The sequence below is a fragment of the Tinamus guttatus genome, unplaced genomic scaffold (assembly GCF_059628265.1).
Source record: "Tinamus guttatus ecotype Peru unplaced genomic scaffold, ASM5962826v1 Tinamus_guttatus_pri_ptg000432l, whole genome shotgun sequence".
Taxonomy (NCBI): domain Eukaryota; kingdom Metazoa; phylum Chordata; class Aves; order Tinamiformes; family Tinamidae; genus Tinamus; species Tinamus guttatus.
In genome coordinates, this window is record NW_028288966.1 from 69,833 (window position 1) to 83,138 (window position 13,306).

Consider the following 13,306-nt stretch of genomic DNA (forward strand, 5'->3'; position numbering starts at 1 on the left):
GTTTCTCTTTCTTTGGCGTTTCTCTTTCTTTGGCGTTTCTCTTTCTTTGGCGTTTCTCTTTCTTTGGCGTTTCTCTTTCTTTGGCGTTTCTCTTTCTTTGGCGTTTCTCTTTCTTTGGCGTTTCTCTTTCTTTGGCGTTTCTCTTTCTTTGGCGTTTCTCTTTCTTTGGCGTTTCTCTTTCTTTGGCGTTTCTCTTTCTTTGGCGTTTCTCTTTCTTTGGCGTTTCTCTTTCTTTGGCGTTTCTCTTTCTTTGGCGTTTCTCTTTCTTTGGCGTTTCTCTTTCTTTGGCGTTTCTCTTTCTTTGGCGTTTCTCTTTCTTTGGCGTTTCTCTTTCTTTGGCGTTTCTCTTTCTTTGGCGTTTCTCTTTCTTTGGCGTTTCTCTTTCTTTGGCGTTTCTCTTTCTTTGGCGTTTCTCTTTCTTTGGCGTTTCTCTTTCTTTGGCGTTTCTCTTTCTTTGGCGTTTCTCTTTCTTTGGCGTTTCTCTTTCTTTGGCGTTTCTCTTTCTTTGGCGTTTCTCTTTCTTTGGCGTTTCTCTTTCTTTGGCGTTTCTCTTTCTTTGGCGTTTCTCTTTCTTTGGCGTTTCTCTTTCTTTGGCGTTTCTCTTTCTTTGGCGTTTCTCTTTCTTTGGCGTTTCTCTTTCTTTGGCGTTTCTCTTTCTTTGGCGTTTCTCTTTCTTTGGCGTTTCTCTTTCTTTGGCGTTTCTCTTTCTTTGGCGTTTCTCTTTCTTTGGCGTTTCTCTTTCTTTGGCGTTTCTCTTTCTTTGGCGTTTCTCTTTCTTTGGCGTTTCTCTTTCTTTGGCGTTTCTCTTTCTTTGGCGTTTCTCTTTCTTTGGCGTTTCTCTTTCTTTGGCGTTTCTCTTTCTTTGGCGTTTCTCTTTCTTTGGCGTTTCTCTTTCTTTGGCATGGGGGGTGGTGGGGGTGTGTGTTTTTTTTTTTTTTAAAAAAAAAAAAAAAAAAGGGCGGGGGGGAAGGGAGGAGTGAAGAGAGAAAGAACCAGAGAGGGAGGGGAGAGAGAAATGTATACATTTATCTTTGTGTTAGAAATTGAGTAAGCACATAAGGGAAGGAGCAGCAGTTTACCCATCTGCCCTCCATAGAGGGCAAAATATATGCAGTTCAGCATATGCCTTACTAAACCCTCAGATTCTTGAATAAAAGAATGCCCAGTGCTTAAAATCGGGGATATCAGAATTGGTTCCCATGCAGCTATAATTTGGCTCTTTGCAGATTGTCATGTCAATAATTTTTAATCACTTTCTCTTCTTCTTTGGTGCCAGATTCCCAACTGAGGTCTCAAACAAGCATAAATGACCTGTATTTTCTGGGTGAATTTCTTGGTATACATGCTATTTGGACAGACTTATGCCAGATACTTCCTTAAGACCACCCCTGGTAAACTTGCTTCATTATTCCAAAATCTACAGATGTTAGAATTATCAGCAAAACTATTATATATTTTTTTTAGCATACATGAACTAGCCTATTTCTCCTGCTGTTAATTTCAAGTGATAAAGTGAACCATTCTACAAAATTTGGGATAAGACACATATCCCAAAAGGAAAACTCTCTAGCTTAGTGATTAAAGCATGGCAACCTACAATTTAAAAAAAAAAAAAAAATCTGTGAGAAATATCAGGCAGCCTTATGCATGGCTGTGGTTCTATTCCACTTAAAATATTATGTAAACAGTCACTTTGAAAGATATATGAAGGGACATACTTAAAACAAGCAGGACATCTATTTACTTGTTTACTAATAACTACCTTTTGTTGGAACACTGAGACAAAGGTAAAACAGATCTCATTTTTAACAGCATATTTATAAAAGTGGAGCTTACAGAAGTTTGGGAGGCAATAGCAAAAGATGAAAAATGATTTGCAAGTACAGGAGTTAGTTTATTTTTTTGCATGAATTTGAGAATGTTAAGTGAAACCTTTTATTCTGCTGAGCCTTTCCAATGTTCATTGTAAATATTTATTTTAAAATAATTAATATCACAATATACCATATTGCTGATTTGCACTATGCTTTAGTTTTAAAAACTTATAACTTTTTTTTTGCTTTTAGGCATACTATTTGACTCCCACTGTCTTGGGCACATTTGTATACACACAAACAGATGTATAGGACTGATGTGGAGAGCCTAGCATGTGAAAAGGTAACAATTTTCATTAGGAAAGCTTTACATGCAGTGTCTGCAAATGCTGTTCCAGTCTAATCAGTGGAGAGATCATTTGTGCCATCTGCACTCAGCAGGGACTGGGTTGTTGAGACAAAGTAGCAAATAAAAAGCATAGCAGGTGTAAATGAAAATAATATGCAGAGATATAAACCTAGTAAACTAAGATTCTAAACCAGTTGGATTTCAATGAGAACAAGTGGATTTTTCTAGACAGAAATGTGTTTCTCTGATAAGTTACAATTAAGAAGACATTTTAGTGCTACAACCTGGCCCAGGTGGAGAAAATGCATTTTCCATCAAGAAAATTAAGGTAGGAATAAATATATAGATAATATTTTTATTTTTAACTAGAGATAATGAATGGTAATCACTTATATTCATACTTAGTAATCAAACTACCTTAAATGAGCATTATTTGTACCAGGTAATAGGCTGAATTCTTAAACAGTTTTGAAATTGAGCCAAGGCAACTTTCAAATAACTACATTTGTTCTGCAGTAGATCTTCATGATTATAACTATGTGAGGGGAAAGTAGTAGTTTGTGTCTATGCTCCTTTCTCTGCATGGGAATATGGAGTAATAAAATCCCTTATTTCTGCCAGTTCTTTGGCTTGACTTTTAACTAAACAGTGAGGCAGGCATAGGAAAATTAGGTGGGCCTTAATAGGAAAAGTATTGTTTTCCATTTGACTTATTATTTCTGTGATAAACCATCTTTATTTTCAGTCTTGGGTTAGGTTTCAAGCTGACTGTTAAACTGTTAACTTCTGTAACCTACTAAACAGCAAGGTGGCTATACCTATTTTCAAAGGAAAATAGACTCTATTTTCTTACTAATTATTTTTTCACTTTTTTAATGTTCAAAAACAGTACAGTTTATTGTAGTTGGAGCACTACCTAAGTATGAAGGGAACATGAACTACGATCATTATTTTCAGACTGTAATGGATCATCAAAAGTTCAGAGTTCTCATTCATTAGGACTTTGAATGTTGTTTTTTCTCTAAGAATGAGCTGGTGGGACACTTGTAGTTTCATCCTATTGATAAAAATCACGTTTCAAGAGCTTTATTATGGCAGATACAAAACCCAAGAACCTGTTCTTACCAAGTTTCCACAAGGTACCTCCCGTATAATTATTAAATAAAAACACTTATTCAGTACTCAGCTTTTAAACCATGAATAAGAGAAGTACATGTTGAGAGAGGTACTTAAAAGGTTTCCATGGATACAGGATGATGCCAATCAGGTCCATGTTCTTATCTGAAAGGGTGCCCCTGCGGAGACATACAGCTTGGTGAGTGGCTGTTTGTGCATAGTAAGTAAATAGGAACCTTGTTTATTTTACGAAGTGCTGCTGACCCAGACTTTTTCTCATCACTCTCTTTAAAATGAAGGTTTTGCTTGCTTTAAGCAGCATAGTCTCCTAAAGGGCTTACTTTTGATGATTTTTTTTTTCTATAGAGTGGTCTGGGTTTATGACATAGTTTCTGAGCAAAAATGGAGTATCTAGGTATGCTGTGCCTAACCATGGCAAACCTCTGTTGACAACTTTTTTAACTCTGATAGATGTACTGATGCAAATTAGGTCTATTTAAATCACCAGAAGCCGCTTCCAGGAAGAAGGTGAGGGAAGGGAGGGGGAGGGGAAAGGCATGGGCAGGTATAAATGATAAATGCCCTTACCTGAATCCAGGAAGGACAAGAACACCAGGTTGAGTTTGCTTCCCCCTCAGAAGGATTTCCACTTATTTTAGCTTCCATTTTGAAAGTGGTTGGTTCTTAGATTCCTGGACCATAAGTGCTATTAACATGTAATTTTGACATCCAGTCTCAACACTGCATGCTTTCTAATTTTGGGAATGAGATTAATACCTTTTATTTGAGAGACTTTAGCCTTCTAATATTTCACTAACTCATTGTGCTTTTTTATCCTAAGAAAAGAAAGGCAATCAACTTTAGGTTATTAAACTGTGTTAAGTATTAAATTGAAATGTGTGTGCTGTATTTGCATTTAAAAAGTTTCCTTCCAGCCACAATTAATAGAACAAAAACTTGTCTTGTTTGGAGATTATTCTTGGAATGTAATTTTACCATCTACCTAAAGGAGGAAACTTTTATTGCCATATGAAAGCAATTTTGCCCCTTCCCCTGCCAAAGAAGTGATTTTTTCAGGATAAGGCGGCTGGCTTGCTGTTTTCCATGAGTGCCTGGGGAGGGGGCCAGGATGCCTATGTTTGCCTGCTGGCGCTGACAAAGGTCTGTCTGTCAGTGATACCTTTCACAGCTAAATTTACTTGGAGTGACAGCAGCAGGTGCTGCCTAGTATGCCAGACACTTGTGTGGCTGCATCACACAGCCTGCGGGTCAGCAGCCAAGGCAGAAAGCCTGGGGCTGCTGAGCCTGGGGTGAGTGAGGCAAACACAACCCAAATTGGGGGTTCCTCTTCAAAGCCAGCTGGTCTGGCTTTATTCTACAGGATTTTTTTTACTTGTTGGTTTGATCAACGAAGACCCTCAGCAGGTGCTGATGGGTACAGATTCCTGGAGAATGGTGTTGGTGAGTTTTGATGGAGAAAATGATTTTAAAAATCATTGAAGTCTTTAGAGTTGTTCTGCTCACCACAGCACTGGAGGATTTGGCTCCAGCTTGTGGTGATAGTCACTGAGCTTTCTTTGGGGGGAAAGTAGATAAGCTTTGTGGCATGCTTTGTATTTTATTTGCTATGGTGCTTTATTTTAGCTTCTGTAACCAAGAAAAGTTTCTTGAAAGTGAATTGATATTTATAGGCAGTTTTTTCAAACTGTTTGTCTGAATGTGGATGGGAGGAACATCCAGGATTATGTATGAGGACAGCAGCAGCTGCCAATATTGCTGTTGGATTCTCCCCTTTCCCCCCCGAGTCTGCTTCCCTTCAAATAAATCTGTTATCCTGGTAATTTTCAAATAAAAAGAAAGGATTTCTTGCCTGGAGAGTGCCCCCTCTTTTAGGGGCTTTAGCTGATGCTCCAGAGCCTTAGCAGCTCCTTTTGAGCATCAGTGCAAGATGATGGTCCAAACCAGAACCAAAATTAAAAATCTTTAGATCATCTTTTAAAACCCAATTAGTAATCAAAAGGATAATCATATGTTCCTATTTCATGGAAGGGAGAGGTAAACTATGAAACATAGGCTATGTGAGAGTACTTCTTGGCATGATGCTTCTTAAAGATACAGTGAACTTGCACAATTTTACTTATTTTAAAACCACAAATTATGGCTGTATGGTGTATGTGTGCTATTTCATTTGCATAAGAGTTGAGAACTTAGGGGAAGGGAAAGTTTTATTTTTCCTAGAACAATAAGATTTCAATTAATGTGAAAATGTAGGAAAATGTGACCACATTGTTAAAGTAAATATATTGGAGGGGAAAAAGGCATTTTTATTATGATTTCTATTTAAAAAGTCATTTTTAACTTTAATTACAAATTGTTTTATTAAATTGAAAACATTTATTTAAGCAAGTAAATAGACAGAAAACTTGACTATATGAAACTCTCTCTCTCTCAAAAAAAATCCATATTCCTATGCACATCATAGAAGATCATATTGGGAGAAAGAAAGGAATTATATGTCAATGTGCAGTTAGATGAGTTCTGTAGTAGAAATTCCCCCATATGTCAATAAATCATTTTTCAGTAACAGACAGCCTGACCTCAGACTAAATGAGAATATCTAAGGCCTCTTTTAACAGCCCTCACTTGTGAGTTTTTTTTCAGCTATGCTGCCTGGCATGGGACCAGTAAAGCTGACAGGAAACTGGCTTCTGTGGAGGTAGATCAGGCCTTTAGTTTCTGTATTTTGTTTATTTTGGGAGATGGGAAGTGAACAGCAAAGATTAGGTAGGTTTCTGGGATGTGCTATATGAAGATAACAATCTTGCTTGTTACAAAAATTTCCTACTATATGCTAAATAATAGGCCAGTAGAATAAAAAATTGTTAGTACAAAAAGTGTAAAGTAAATCTCTACATGTCAAGCTATTTTCTCAAAGTATGAAACAAAGCAAAAAATCCTGAAAGCAAAAATTCTGACTGCCAATGAAATGAAATGGCACTTATTGCTTTGTTCATACACACATAGTAATGCTGATTTTTGCATTTATACTTGCAAGTTGTGCCGTTAGTTTATGAAGCTTGATCTAATATTAATGTGTCTGATGTACTGTACTCTAGATTGACACCAAGGCAAAAAAGTTGACCAGTATGATACCCAGCAGCTAAAAATTCAGTAAAACCTTTCTGCATCTGTGTGTGTATTTTTTTTTTTTCTCCCCAGTAATTTTTTTTCTTGCTGCGCATTTTTCTAATGGTGAGCTGACAATGATACAGAAGTATACAAATCACAGGGTCCCATAGCTTTTTCTATAGCTGGTATAGCAATCTGCATTACTGATTTTTTTTTCCCCTCCCCCCCCGGCTTGCCAAAGTGGTGGCAGGACTGTGTGTTACCACCTGTGCTCCCACTCTGCAGCAGCCCTAGCTGTGTGTGTGAGTTGTGGACACCTTGCAGTGTGTTCCTTCAGCCTGCTGAGGCTGTGAAGGGCAAGGGCAAAAAGCTGTTCTGCTATCAACTCACTTCTTGCTGCCACCCTGGAAGTACTTAGCACTACTGAGAGTTTAAGAATGTAGATGTCCATGACTTTGGGTCAGCCTGAGAAGTTAGTTTTTGATTACCTTGACGTAAAAAGGAAGGTCCTTACTTGCCCAATAAGATAAATACCCCTCAAAGCCCAAACCTTAGCTTCTCCAGGTCACTAGTAGGGTTTTTCCTTCAAGTGCCTTGATATAGCTATCCAGAAAGACATCACTGAAATCAGATATTGCAAGCTTGATGCTTTTTTTTTTTTTTTTTTTTTCTCCCCTCTTATAAATGGTGCAGACTTGCAGAAAGTAACTGCCTGGGAATGGGACCTTCAACCCATCCATATCATAGAGGAGCTGTGCAAAGGTGCTCAAACTAGATTGTTTGACAGCAACAACTTCAGATGAAATACATCTAAACCAAAGTATGTATCCAAACATGACCTCTGAGGCTCAGTTTACTTTTAACCTCACTAATCTCAACTTTTTAAAGTGCTTCCATGGGAAGAGTTATAACCAATGACATCACAGCTGGAGGCTCATGGAAGTTTTAATATAGACTAACGTAAGTAGCACAAGCACATCTAAAAGCTGACCCAACTATTGTACAATTATGTTTTATGGCAGTAGAGGTTACAAGTTCTTCACATAACAACAAGAGTTGTCAGCCTTCAAAGGACCCCTCTAAAACAGCTAATCAAAGTTTTATATTAATTGTTTGTGATACTGATACTTCCAGTATTACTGCAGTACTTAGAAATGACAATTATGTAGTGCTTCGAGTTGCTCGAATTGAAAAATAAAAACATGACCCTAGCACTGAAGAGTTTGCAGATTAAAATTATGAACAGTTTTTTCAAAAAATTGCCTCTAAGTGTATTATTGTGTACATAGTGTATAAGCAGTACCTTTATTCCCTCATTCCATAAACTAATCTCTTGCTATTGAATTCCATATGTAATTTATGCTGCAAATCTCATATGGCATTTTCCATTATTACAGGCAGGATCATTGACCTTTTAAATTTGCAGAGTGTTTACTCCAACTTTATATAAAGTGGTAAGCAGCTTGAAATAGATGCGAATTGTCAGGAACATCCAAAGCTCTGAATGATTGTCTGAAATGTATCTCAAAGTTTGGCCATGAAAACCCTTGTGAAGTGGGTTTCTCAAAAGAAAAAAGGCGGCGGGGGGAGGGGGGGGGGGGGGAAGGCATTTCCTCTTCTAGCTAGGAATATGGTAGCAACAGCCTTTCTTGTGGTGTGTTGGAATCTGTATCTGCAGCCAGGACAGGGAACCATAGTGGCCTTCAGAAATAGGAGGATGAGTTGACCAATGTTTTTCTACCCTTAGAGCAGGTTTGATTTGAATTCTATTTGCCTTGCGGCTAAGGGTCTATTCAAAACAAATTCCCACTTTGCTTGGCCCTCAATTATCATGAATTTAATTGTATACACAGATGCTGATGTAATTCACATCAGCTGCAGAATACTTAAGTAAGCATTTTCTGGACATCTATGGCTATCTGCTTCTGTGTCACATCATGCAGTATAAGACAGATATATGCTTCAGTGTCACACAATTGACAAGCAGGTTCAAGCATACTTTTTGATTTTGGCAAAATACCTGAGAATTTCACAATACCTTAGTCCATTATTCCATTTTGGGAAGTGTGAGAGAATGCACACATTGAAAAATTTCTCCCATCTTTCCCAAAATTAAATGGTTATCAATTGGTTAGTCCATTTATTCAACTGGGGACAATTGCACAAGCAACCAAATGTGGTAGCAGGAGTGAGAAAGGTTGAAAGTTTTAATGGATTATAGAACTATATAGCTAATAATTATAAACTGATAATATAATTTATTATAGATTAGTTATAAACATTTCTTATAATGCTAATTCTGAAATTTCTTGGAAGCCTTTCTTTCAGTGGGACTTTTTTGAAATGACTAGCTAACATTGAAAAGATTTAAGCCTTCTAAAATTGCCTAAATTAAAAAAGAATGAAAGTTAAATGTTGTGCAAGATCCCAAAAGATAAATGAAGATGTATAAAGATAGGCATTCTCAGTGCTGTACTCTGCATTTGGCAGGAACCCACCTGATCCCTTCTGTAAATTCAAGCTGCTCTAATTTAGTCTCTGCTTCATCATAAGCCATGTAGAACAAAGCCATCAGAGCACAGCACGTCCTGCAGTATCTTTGCTTGCCTTTCCTCTCATCCAGCCAGCCCTTCTTCACTAGTTTCTGACAAGTAAAGATACTGTGTTTCAGATAAATGCTGCTTACTAATCTAAGTAGACTTCAATCACAACTGTATTAAAACATATAATGCATTAGTGTGCTACTAAATGTCTTGTTAAAAATGCTTTGGAGGCATATGAAGATGCAGAATAATCAGATTGATGAGCAGCAATTGAAGAAAAATGACATATCTCAAATTATTCTTCAAATGCATTGTTGTAGTTAAACCCTATTAAGATGGGGAGGTGATTCCAAGTCTCCACTCTAAGATCATATTTGATCTATTTTTTTTGCATAGGGGGGAAAAAAGCCCATTTAGCTTGAAATTGCACTTAATTGACTTTATGCCACAAAAGATTTTTTTGAAGAAAAATTGGAAAATAGTTGAAGTTTTCAATTTGTGAGACAAAAGTTTGACTTTTCAGTTTCTATCTGCCACTGAAGAACTTCAGAACTGTCCATACATTTCTTCCATACAAGTCTACACTCACATTTTTGGAGTTCTCCAAACATGAAGAGGGGGAGGATTAGTAGGTTAAGCTCATTGACTACAACTGTTGTCCCCTTAAAGTGTGTGTGTGTGTGTGTGTGTGTGTGTATATATAAAACTTTATATACTTGGTAGAATGTTGTCATAGGATGATGAGGACATTTAAATATTGTAGAGAGAGACAGTGCCTGGTACAGAAACTGGAGTTCCAGCATGTTCCAAGATTAAGTTGGGAGCAGGAATAGGATCTGTATGACCACTCATATAGGCCTGAGTTTCCATTTTAGGGTCTGTCCTAAAACTTAGGCAAGTGCATTAGATTTCAGCAGACTTCAGCAGGCTTTGGATTTGGTGCCTGATCTCCCCAGCACCCCTGTTTCACACCAGCCATTTAATTCAGCATTTCTGTAGCTGTCAATTCCTTCAAAAGCAAATTAAGCCTCATTTTCAGACAGAGGACAGACCTTAAGCATTAGCTTATTTCTAAAAGGCACATGTGCAGCAAACAAAAGGGGTTATCACTAGCTCCAGGATCTGACTCTAATATTAGTCTGTGTTGTGATTCATAAAGTAATAAATACTATTTTTACACTTGGAGGACAACTTTAGTAATATCTAATCTTTTTGCTTAAAGAAAACATTTTTCTATTGAGGAAAAAGTTCCTTCTATCTCTTGTTTTAAGATACTGTTTAAAAAAAAGAAATAAAACTACGGTAAAGAAATTCTTAGACAAGAATGTCTTGGACAACTTTTTATAAGATTTAAAGGACAATAGCAACTTGAAAACTATGTTTTCAGAAACTGCCTTTTGTAACAATGAAACACTTGGTATTACTAGAACTGGAAAGATTTAGCAAAACAAACCACCCTCCTTTTTCTTGTTGACTGTGTGCATTGTGCAGAGGCCCTTGAAAATATCAGTAGAGGAGGAGGGAAAATAATAATAAAGGACCATTAAAAAAACAACCTTTTGAAAGGCTGGAAAGTAAGGGATAATGCCCCAGTTCAGTCTACCTCCAAGATCCTCGAGCTGCTGCCGCCTGCCCGTTTTTCCCCCTCACGACGCTGGTAACCGCAAAGCGCCCAGTGCTGCCAACGGTGATTTAGGGGGAGGGGTGCTGCCGTCACCTGCTCCCTCCCGCAGTCGCCCGCTTTTGTTGCTGCCGATGCCGCTCGTCCTGTCCCGCTGTCTGTGCACACACGTGGCACCCACCTTGTCTCCCTGCCCTGGCCGCTCTGTCGCGGCTTCCCTCTCCTACTCTCCCTTCCCCTCTTTGCCGGGCCCTGCCGCCGCCTCCCCCGCACCTAAGGGCCGCGCGGGCGGCGGGGGGCTTGTGGCGACCGTTGGGGCCGTTAGGACCGTTAGGGCAGCGGTGGGTGAAGGCAATTGGGGGGCTCTACACCGAGACCGCGGCCGGTGACTTGGCAGCACCTTTGCTAGGTGCTGCAGCTCGTTTTCCCAGATTAACGCAGAATTAAAAAAAAAAAAAAAAAAAAAAAAAGGGAGGATAGCAGAGCACCGGGTTTTCGGGCTCAAGGCAGATACTGTGCTGGTCGCTCCTCTAAGCGACTGCGGTCAGTGTGGGGTTTTGTTTGCTTGGCTCAACATAAGGGCGCCCTTGTCACTGACATCAGTGCAAAGGGGGGAAAGTGTAAAATTTTTAAAAAAAAATCCCCCATCACTGCTCGGTGCTCTGTGCCTCAAGGCCCCAGGGGAGCCTTCCCTGAGTAGCTGTGGCATGGACACAAGTTTTTAAATGAAGGAAGAAATTAATATGCCAAGCTCTGACATCTTTGCATTTGGCCTAGTCCTTTAAATTGACATCTGTTAAAAAAATGAGCGACAACTTTTTTTTTTTTTAAAAAAGATAATAAAAGCAGAAATAATTTTCTAAGTTTTTGTTGGAGAATTAGCACCATCCAAAAATCAAGTTTCATATTTTTACTGATAGTGAATCATCCCTCAAGTAGGATTCAGTCAGTTTATTGCAGCTTCAGAAAACTTTAAGCTACTTACAAGTGATACTTTTTTGAGACCTAAGTGCATACCAGTAAGGACTCATTTTCTTTTTATAGAAATTGTTCCATAAATCTCTTTATATTTAAGTACTATAGGTTTGCATTTAAATAATATGCTACTTTTGTGCTTTTAAACATCTAAGGTGCCGAACAAGAATTGTAAACTGTGAAGTAACTACTATGGAAAAGATTAAGTAAAGCATTGGAGGCAGATGATTTTGACAATAAAGAGGGTGTGTGTGGTGAGTGTTTAATATTTATTGCATTTAATATTACAAAGTACTATTTATTGTTTTCAGTTTTAATGCTAAAAGCAAAGCCTGGAGAGCAAACTCTGCTGTATTATGTGCTTACAGGTACACCTGTGACAAAGGCTTTCTATAATCATTGCTTGATGTATATAACACCATTTTAGTAATGGCATGCCATTTTATTTAAAGTTCATGTGTCAGCTGTGCCTACCTTGCAAAATATTTTTTGCAATTAAATGATTTTGCAAGGAATCTTGTACATTTGAGCTCTCTGCTGTGGTTTACAAAGCATTTAAATTGTGTTCTTGGAATATATATACTATTATCTTTGAAATTATCTGAATGTATAGCTTTTGTTCATTATAAAAGCCTACGGATTGGGGGAATATTCTGAATGAATGAAGAACAAATACAGTACTGTTGAATAAGTCTTGTGGGGTAGATTAATCTATAGCCTCGATTTCTCTCAGAGTGGGTTGCTGTGGCAACCGCCCCAGCTCACTTTAAAATAATTTTGTAAAGCTCACTTCAAGCGCTGCACCCAGTGTGGGCCAAGTTTAAAAGCAGCCAGACATGGGAAGAAGCGTTATACCGTGTTGCCCTTGCAAGAAAGGGAGGTGGTGGAAGAGAGCGAGGTGTGGAGTGGGGTTGAGCAGAACTTTAAACAGAAAATAGAAACTAAGCCACTCCAGGATTAAGATGCAAAGGAGGTGGATCATTGCCTAGTAACCCAAGTGCTTTTCGGTTTAAATGTCATTAAATGATGTAAACTGGCAATCTCATTACTCCTAAGGAAAAGGTATGTTCAGCATCTGTCACGGAATAAAACTGGACTTTGATTATCATCTTCAAAGGAACACTTTAGAAACCCACCTTGAGGTAAATTGCACTTGTAAGGGAAAGAGGTGGTTGGACACTCTTCACTCATTGATAAACTTTTGGGGAACTGTTTTTGTAACTATTACGTTGTCATTCTCATTGTTTAATGAGAATGCATTAGGTGGTGGATTAAGAAAAAAAAAATGTTAGCACAGGATCTGCAGAGGACCTGGAAACAAGAAAAGGAGCAGAGCCTGACTCTCTTGCAAGAAAATCAGAAAGGGTCCGTTTGTGGAGCATTAGTCTAAGTTCGGATACTGGAATGAAGGTGTTTGAAATTATTCCAGGTTTTAAAATTAAATGCAGCAAAAGAAAAAAAATCCTAAACCCTTCCAAAGATACTGCACATTTTCAAGACTTATCTAACAACCCTCAGATGGGGGAGGAAGCATGATTTCTCCCCTCGCATCTGTCCATCTAGTATCTGAACCCTGTTTTAAAAACTGAGGTGTTTGATGAATTATGCTCATTACAAAAACTTGGCATGGCTTTAAGACACTCTCATATGTGAAGGTCACAACTATTTAAAGATTAGGCCACAAGAGCCTACATGGAGATGTAGTAGATGTGTTAAGCTGCTGTGTATGTTATTTTCTGAGATATTTGCCTACTCTAAT

At 38.2% G+C, this 13,306-nt stretch overlaps 1 protein-coding gene and 1 long non-coding RNA gene across 3 annotated transcripts in view; one reads left to right on the forward strand and one right to left on the reverse strand.

The window, feature by feature from the left end:
• Positions 1 to 3,387: 3,387 nt before the first annotated feature.
• LOC104571817 (uncharacterized) lies at positions 3,388 to 3,984 on the reverse strand. Its single transcript, XR_728784.2, has 2 exons — positions 3,868 to 3,984; positions 3,388 to 3,458 (listed from the first exon to the last, which is right to left on the reverse strand). It is a non-coding gene; the product is annotated as an uncharacterized LOC104571817 (long non-coding RNA).
• Positions 3,985 to 11,470: 7,486 nt separating this feature from the next.
• LOC104576022 (myocyte-specific enhancer factor 2C) overlaps positions 11,471 to 13,306 on the forward strand; it is a 126,338-nt gene continuing 124,502 nt past the window's right edge. For both annotated transcript variants that reach the window (XM_088531759.1, XM_088531760.1), the window contains exons 1-2: positions 11,471 to 11,591; positions 11,703 to 11,801. The gene's annotated coding sequence lies outside the window, so the exon portion shown is untranslated. The remainder of the gene's footprint in view (positions 11,592 to 11,702; positions 11,802 to 13,306) is intronic.